Here is a 9,250-nt window from a genome sequence, read left to right as displayed (position 1 = left end):
GTGTATGTGTATATATATATATATATATATATATATATATATATGCTTTATACAAAATAGAGTAAGATTTTTCCATCTTCCTCTTCCAAGAATCAATGTTCTTACCTTTGGAGGAAAAACCACCCCCCACCTTGAAAAGGTCTAATGTAGACTGAAAGTAGGTGAAGGGTTGGTTTCCTCTTTTTGCCACCAGTGCCAGAGCTCTCCTACACTCTTTCCGGAGTCAGAAGGAAGATGCAGAGAAGGAATTTCTTCTAAAAGATACAGAGACAGGAAATGGCTTCATGGGGTTCAGGGGACAGGCATAGAGGCTGGGGGGGGGGGCGGTGGCAGCCAGCATCCCTACTCACTCTGGGATCAAGCAGGAATTACCCGGCTTTCGGGGACTCAGAAAGCATCACCCATGGTTCCTGTCATTGTCCCATTGAGCCTTTCAACAATTCCTGAGAACCTCCTGTGTGCAGGCCCTGCTTGGGCACTGGAGATGTTGAAGTGGATGAGGCTGAGCCTCTGCCTTAGAGGAGCACAGTCTGATGAGGATGGGTAATCATGAGGAAGGAGCTAAGTGGCAGAGAGGGGGCTGTGGGGCTCAGAGGGGGCTCACCATCCAGCTGTGGGGCAGGGGCAAGGGATGGCTTCCCAGAGGAGGAGGCAGAGCCAAGTGGAGGACAAATGTTGTCCTTTCTGGGGTTGGTTGCTGCACTTTGCAGTTTGAGGAGATGGAGGCGAGGAGGCTGGGCTTTCTTTGGGAGTTGGGACATGGTGAGATGAGATTTAGCAAGCCCGCCTGAGCTGCAGTGTGCAAGCTGCTGGGAAAGGGGGAGATTGGAGCTTGCGAGGGAGTGTGGTGAGAGGCAATAATCCAGGAGGAGCAGCAGATGGGAGAAAGGGGATTCACCAGATACGGAGGAGGTAAAGCCCACAGGGCTTGGGCTCAGATTGGGAGGATTGGGCAAGGATGCGCTGGGGATCAGGCTGACTTCAGTTTTTGGCTTGGGCCTGGGACACTGGAGATGTGCCACCTGAGTGTTCATGGGAGACAAACTGATTTGGAGAGGAAGATAAGTTACATCGTGGGCATGTTGAGTTTGAGTTGCCTGTGGGACTTGGGGGTAAGAGGTGTGTATCTTGAGCAAGTTATTCCACCTCTCTGGGCTTCTGTTTTCTCATTTGTAAAAGGGATCGTGTATTACTTACCATTTGTGTTGCTGTGAATATTCAATGAAATAAAATGTGTACTATGCTGAGAACAGTGCTCGGCACAGGATAAGTGCACAATAAACAATTATGACTTATATGTGGTCTGGAGATCAGAAGAGAGTTGAAGACAGCGATTGAGGAAGTCATGGTTGTGTGGATACCACGGGGGCCATGGGAGAGTGAAAGGAGGGTCAGTGAACCATCCTGGGAGCATGGCTGGGAGGTGGCTGGGAGGTGTGGAGTGCGCACCTGACTGAGGAGGCGTGCAAGGTGGGTGATCACGGGGCCTACAATCAAAGACAAATGTCCATCAGGAGGGGAGCAGATACTTACCTTGCCATACAGTCACAGACAACAGGACATGACACATCGGTGAAAACTGAGGCACGACAGCTTCCTGTAACAACACGGACAAAGTGTGGAAGGCATAAACAGTAGACTATATACAGAATGACACCAGGGGTATCATTGAAATACAAGCCAAAAGGAATATATTCTTTGGGCATACACGTGCGGTAAAACTGCTTTATTTTTTAAGATTTTATTTATTTTTGCAAGGGAGAGCGAGCACGAGATAGAGGAGGGGCAGAGGGAGAAGCAGTTTCCCTGCTGAGCATGGAGCCTGACATGGGGCTTGATCCCAGGACCCTGGGGTCATGACTTGAGCCAAAGGCGGATGCTTAACCAACTAAGCCATCCAGGCATCCCCAGATAAAACTACTTAAAAAAAAAAAAGAAGGGATAGGGGTGCCTGGCTGGCTCAATCTGTGGAGGTGTGACTCTTGGTCTTGGAGTTGTGAGTTTGAGCCCCACATTGGGTTAAATAAAATCTTTAAAAATAAAAACAAAATCTTAAAAAAAAAAAAAAAGGATGGTTCGTCCAGAGAGACAGAAATGGGAGGTGAAATGGGGAAGAGCTTTGGGTAGTACAAACTATTACTTTTCTAGTTCTGGAGTTGGAGGTCAATTTATAGGTTTGTAAATGATTGTGCTTTGTAACATATAACTGTGATATATATTCATTTGTAGGTATCCTATGTTTTAAAAGATGAAGAAATAACCACAGCATGAGAACAGGTTATTGGAAGTGATAGGTATGGAAGGTCCAGGGATGAAGGGGAGAGGCTTGACTCCCTCCCCAAGTCAAGAGGCTTGACTATGTCTGACATCTCAAAGTGAGAGGAGCTGAGCCAGCAAACCAGGCCTGGGAGTGACCAAGGAAGGGTCCACAGCTGGAAGTCCCAGCCAGATGCCTCCCTCTCTCTGCCTCAGTGGCATGGTGAACATGAGAAGGGTGGCCTTTTTCATTCCTGGCATTCCAGAGCAGAGTGACCCTAAGGCCTTAGTCACAGGTGGGAGGTGTATGTGAGTCCAAGGGCTCTGGCTCCTCCTCTCCTATCCCCCTTGCTGACCACTTCAGCCTTCTGCCACCCTCATGTCCCAGGGAGGTGGCCTTGGAGGTAGGACAGTCAGTGGGTCCATCCAGAACCTGCCTGCTGGCTACCAGTCTGCACAGAGATGCACTAGGCCCATTATCCAAAATACCCTGCAGATTCTGATCCTGATGTCAGGCTCTGATGAGCCCTGACCGTGGTCACAGAGTGTTTCTGTGCACAGATCTCTTTCATTTTCTTGGCAGAAGTTGGTTGAAATTCTACAACATGCCAGACACCATTTTGGTGCAGAGGATATAGGCACAAAAAAATTTCTTGTTCTCATAGAACCAACATTCTGTGCAAGACACATGGTGTGTTAGTGATACATACTAAGGAAGAAAAGTAGCAAAGAGGGATAGGAAGCATGTGGGGCTGTAAAGACCGAAGACCTCACTGAGAAGGTGACTGCTTAAAACGAAGACCTCACTGAGAAGGTGACTGCTTAAAGACCTGAAAGTGGGGAGGGAGTGAGCCATGTGGACACCTGGAAAGGGAGCATGCCAGGCTGAGGGAACAGCCACTGAAAGGCCCTCAGGTGGGAGTGTGGAGGACCACTGCTGGAATGGGAAAAGGGAAGAGTGGAAGAAGAGAAGGTCAGACAAGCAGGTCTGAGACAAACTGAGAGGCCAGGCCCAGGGGAGAGGTAAGGCCAAGGCCTGGCACAGAGGTAAGGGAAGTCTCTGGAATAGAGAGGCAGATAGGCAGGCAGGCAGGCAGAGGTAGGGTGAGATGGGGTGGATATCACCATCCCTGTGGATCCCTGGCTCTTAGCTCTGCTATCTGTCTGACTGACAGACAGACAGACAGACACACACGCAGAGTCTTTTGTAACCACGCCCTGGCTTGGATCCAGGAGACACAGCTGTTTAGCTCTGAGAGCCAGGTTGGGATATGAGACAAGGAAGTCCTGTCTCTGCTCTCATTCTCCTAGGTGCTGGCCCAACACAGACTGGCTGTGTGACCTGGACAGAACCCCTCTCTTCTCTGGGACTCAGTTTCCCTCTCTGTGCATTGAGGCTTGGATTTGTTGGGGTCTGGGGGGAGCCCCACAGCTCTGACTTCTTCCAGTACTTTGCAGTCTCATGTCATGACCTCACTTCCCTTTCTCCCACCCCAACTGAGGCTGTGGTTGAACGGGGGACAGGGTAGGGCAAGAGCAACTCCCAGCCCCAGACCAGGCTCCTCCAGGACTTTGCAGATGAAGGTTTGGTCCTCAGCCTGGTGGTCCTGGCTTTGGGAGGGACCCTGACTCCCTGTCCTTCCCTGCCCTCCCACTCCCACTCAGGCCCTTCAAGGGACAGGAACTCACAGACAGCATTCCGTTCTGGCTAGTCTGTCTGTCTCCCTCAGATGGGGTCCTGCAGCCCAGAAAGAGATGGGAGCAGCCATCTCGGGCAGGTTGGGGTGCTGATGCCCCCAGTGGGAGGAGGCTATGGCCCCTGAGAGCTGTGCAGCCTGACCATGGCTAGGCACTACCTCTTTGCTGATCCTGAAGTGGGAAAGAGGAATAACCCAGCTCCCCTGGGTGCCACAGGGCCTATACTGTGGCCCCCGAGAGCACAAAGAGGGCAGCCAGGCTGGATGCAAATGCTGGCTCTACCGCTCACTAGCTGGATGACTTTAGGTAAGACAGGGTAATAACAGCTCCCACCTCACAAGGCCGCTGGGATGAGAAAATGAGCCCTGCCTGGCATGTGGGCAGTGTGTTTGCTGTTACCACTCCACACCCTCCTGGTCCTCATGCCCATCTTACATCCAAGAAAGCTGAGGTCTGGGGAGATTGACTTGGTAAGGGGTAGACAATAGGGATTCCATTGCTTACCAATATGGGCTTGGCTAGTTTTTTTGTTTGGTCTCTAAATTGTGAAATACATCCTATAAACATGCATATATAACATACAGGTACAGTTAAAATAATGAAAAACTCAAAACACAAAGACCCCTAATGAACAAATAACCCCAAACAGTCAAGTGCCCTCCACTGAGATTTGGCATGTTACTGAACCTCTCTGGGCCTCACTTTCCTCATCTGTAAAATGGGGATAATGAAGGTCAGAGGAGTGAGGTTTCAGTTTTGCCACTGTCCTTTTGCTGTGATGAAGCAGGGTGAGGAAGAATGTGCCAGAACTCATGGTCTCCCCTTGTGTCTGCGCTCAGGAGTCAAGGGGTGGGTGGGTGCTAGAGAGTGTGTGCAGGGGCTTTTGGAGGGGATGCTCAGGCTCTGGGCCCCGTGGGGGATCTTGATGAGGGCAGCTAGAGCTTCACAGGCTGGGTCAGGGTCAGAGAGGGAAGGCACACAGCTCAGAGCCAGGTACACCCTGGCACACAGATGAGGTCATAAATCTAGGACTGATACTTTGAGCCCTCCAGGGACCCAATGAAACCTCCATTGGTTGATAAGGAGGATTCCTCAGATGGGGGTCACAAATGGCCCTTGGCACAGTTCAGCCAGGGCTAGCAAGAATGTGTTCCTGTCCTCCCCACTGCCCCAGAACACCCACCTCTATTCTGGCCTCTGGCCCCAGGTCAGGAACATTAGGGGGAAGTTGAATTCCTGAGGGAGACTCAGTGCTGGGGTAGTGGAGACTGGAAGGTAGTGGATATACTAGGAGACAGTTTGGAGGTTGGACATGCTGAACTAGAGGTGCTTGTGGGGCATCCAGGGATAGGCACAGGCTGGGCTAGAGATAGATAGAACCTTTAAGCCCAGAGTGGCAGGTAAAGGCTTGCAGGTGGATGAGGTGGCCCAGGGAGAGATGATGGAGTTCTGGGGAGCGCCCATGTTTAAGAGATGACTAAAAGGGAGGAGGCAGCCAGGACCCCTGATCACTCCTGGCCCCAGGAACCCAAATACTCTGGTGCCTTAACTGACTTGTACCATGGGGCCAGTCCCTTCTCTCCAATGAAGGTTCCAATGATCAGGGCAAGCAAGAGAAGCCCCAACTCTCCTAGGCAACCAGGAGGAAAACTCCAGAGACCTCTACCACACAGGACTTCCCTTTAGCACCGAGTCTTCCAACTTCAACTCCCAGCTCTGGCTCCAGAATTGTCAGACTCCTGCCCTGTTCCTCAGCTCCCTGGCCTCTAAATGATGGAGCACCCAGGGCCCGGTCCTTGGACCTCTTCTCTTTCACCCTCCTTCCCAGTGTGACCTTACCAGGCTGTAAATACTATTATATGCCAACAGCTCCCCAAATTAGATCTCCTGTCCAATCCTGTTTCCAGACTTTAGGCTCCCATGTACAACCACCCACTGGACAGATTTTCATCCCTCAAGACTGTTCCTCCCACACTCTTTCCTATCTCAGTAAATGGCAAATTCAATCTTCCCGCTGCTCAGGCCAAAATCTTTGAAGTTGTGCCTGACTCCATTCTCTCTCATACCCCACCCACATCCCAGCTGTTAGCAAACCCTATAGGTGTTACCTGCAAAATTATCTAGAAACCAACCCCTTCTCATCACCCGACCACCATCAGCCAGGTTTGAGCCACTGTCACGTCTCTTGGATTACAGAAGTGGTCTTCTGATCATCTTCCAGACTTTTTGTTCTGAGTCACCCCTATAGTCTCAAGACATCAGCTGGAGTATTCCTTTCAAAAAATAAGCCAAATCATAACCTTCACTCCTCTGCCCTAAGCCTTCCAATGGCTTCCAGGCACCTGCTTCTCTCTCCTATTCATTCCCATATAGCTGGATGGCTTTGCTGGTCCTTCAAGGTACATCGCATGTTTCCACGATGGAGCTTTGCAATGGCTGTTTCTTCTGCCTGGGATTGTTCTTCCTTCAGATATCTGCACGACTTGTTTTCCCCCCCGTGTTTACATGGTTTATGTCAACAAACAGAAAACTGTATTAAAAAAAAATAGGGAGGTGATAATAATGATACTGGTTATAAACTCTACTAAAAAGTTTTAAGGGGCGCCTGGGTGGCTCAGTGGGTGAAAAGCCTCTGCCTTCAGCTCAGGTCATGATCCCAGGGTCCTGGGATCAGGCTCTCTGCTCAGCAGGGAGCCTGCTTCCTCGTCTCTCTCTCTCTCTGCCTGCCTCTCTGCCTACTTGTGATCTCTGTCTGTCAAATAAATAAATAAAATCTAAAAAAAAAAAAAAGTTTTAAGAGGTTTTTTGAGGCCAAGAGGAAGCACTTACCCCACCCCTCCCCAGGCTTCTGGTTTGGGGATACATACTGCCCCCTCGTGGCCATTCTAGGAAAAGTACCATCTTCAGGAGGTTGCCGGCATTCTCTACGTTAGGACATAGTGTATAAACCTCCATCCCACCTGTCCTGATCTGCCAGACATTGCAGTATCAGCGACTCCAAGGTAAACTGTGTGAGCTGTCCCTGTCCTGTGTATGTAGTGGAGAACACAGGTTTTGGAGTCTGGCCTTACAGGAATTTCAGATTCCCAATTATTCATCAGCTGATCTTGGGCAAGTGACCTAACTTCAAACTTTAGTTTCCCCATTGGTAAAAAGGAGATAGTAATATATAGTTCAGGGGCACCTGGGTTATGCCGTTGGTTGAGAATCTAACTTTTGGTTTCAGCTTAGGTCATGATCTCAGGGTCGTGGGATTGAGCTCTGTGTTGAGCTCAGTGCGGAGTCTGCTTGAGATTCTCTCTCTCTCCCACCACTTGCATGCATGTTTTCTCTCTAAAATAAACAAATTGCTCTCCAGATATATATATGGATGCCTGGCTCAGCTGCTTAAGCATCTGCCTTTGGCTCAGGTCATGATCCCAAGATCCTGGGATTGAGTCCTGCATTGGGCTCCTTGCTCGGTGAGGAGCCTGCTTCTCCTTCTGCCTGCCAATCCTCCTGCTTGTGCTCTTTCTGACAAAATCTTTTAAAAAATTAAAAAATATATATATACTTTAAGGGTCTTTGAGGAATAGATGATCACAGTGCTTGGTGCATATTAAGTGCTCAAAAGCTATTACCCACTATCAGAAGAGATTCTTGGGCAATTTTGGGTGCTGCGTACTTTGGACTCTCTCACCCTTGCATCAAGCCTGGGGTGACTGGAAGCCCCAGCTCTTGCCAGAGCAGCTTCACAACTGCTCTGTTCCTTCCCCCCAAGCAAGCTATCTTCTGAGATGGCCCTGGGATGGACTGGAGGCTTGATTGTGCTAAGATGCCACAGGACACCGGAGACTCTCCCAGCCTCTCATATCCTACCATTGCCCTTCCAGTGGGTTGGGACGACACACAGGCAGGAACTATTACTGACGTCACAGATGGGGAAACCAATGCCCAGACACTGGAAGCAAACTGCCCACGGTTCTGAGTGAGTTGAGGCAGCCAATCAGGCATCCTAGCAGTTTGGCTGGCTTATATTCAGTCAGGTCTCCCAAAAGGGTATGCCTAAGAAGAGTACCCACATAAAGCCTGAGGCTGAGGGTAGCCTGGGCCACTGGGAAGGACTCCCAAGGGAATTCTGTTTGGGGAACACAGTTTCCCTTTCCTTGAGGACTCAAGACACTTCCTGACCTAGAGGCAGTTCTAGGCTGTGAGACCTGAAGCCTGGATTCCAGTCTTGGCCTGGCTCACAGAGGGAAACCATGGAGCCTTGTCCCTTCTGGGCTAGGCCTTTGTAGCCAGAGGGGTTGGGCTAGCTTAGAGCTCTCTCTGGGGACTTGTGGGCTCTAAAAAGCCATGAGAGATTGTCTGGGATACCCGTGCTAACATCATGTAGGGAGCTTGGAAAGAAAAAAATTTGCCATGGATATGGCAGGGCATATGGGAGGATTAATAAAGAAGAAAGATCTGTGAAGGTGACCAGGCATTCACACCCCAATTTCAGAAAGAAGGCAACACTAGCAGGTTCCCCATTAAGAGAACAAGGTCTCCAGGCTTTCAGGCATGAAGCAATAAGGCTAATACCATGCTGGAAGGATCCCCTCCCCCAAACCTTAATCACAGGACCCACTGTTTTGAGACTTTGAACCTCTCCCACAGGACTGATATTCTTTCTTCCCCTCCCATGGTCTGTTCTCTGGCCTGTCCAGGACAGGATCCAGAGCTGCTTCACACAGACCCTGAGATCAGGAGGGCTGCTTTCATCTCCAAGCCTGAAGACAACCTCCCACTGCACCTCAGACTGGCACCACCGCTAAAAGGAGACAGCCCTGCTGGACAAGCCAGAGGGAATTCCAGAGATAAGAACTTGGGTCTCTGAAAAGCTCTGGCCCCATAAGTAATCTCCTGCTGAAGGAGGGTAGGGCTGAAAGGGGAAGGGATGCTATCACCTGATTCTCAGGGAGCAATAATGTGGGGTCGTGGTGCCCACGGGATTCCTCCACAAATGGCTTTTAGTCCACTCACGTAAAGTCTTGCCAAGGCCACTACTCAGTGGAGAATGTCAAACCCTTGAGAAGCAGCTTCCCCTTGCTGAGGAAGTCTGGGGCCCCTTTAGTGACCCTAGGGGTGTTAGCTCCCTGCTGTCCCCAAGCATCCAATCTCCTGAATCTCTTCTCTTTGCAGCGCTAACCCCCCACCAACCTCATCTTTCACTTGGATCACTCCTATAGCTCTCGGCTGGGTCTCTTGCCTCCAAGTTAATCCTCCAATTCCTTCTTTACACTCTGCCGAGAAACTGCTCTAGAAGTGGGTGGGC

Source organism: Lontra canadensis, unplaced genomic scaffold, assembly GCF_010015895.1.
Source record: "Lontra canadensis isolate GAN:19392208 unplaced genomic scaffold, GSC_riverotter_1.0 scaffold19, whole genome shotgun sequence".
In the NCBI taxonomy this organism is placed as follows: Eukaryota; Metazoa; Chordata; class Mammalia; order Carnivora; family Mustelidae; genus Lontra; species Lontra canadensis.
This window is presented reverse-complemented; position numbering follows the sequence as displayed.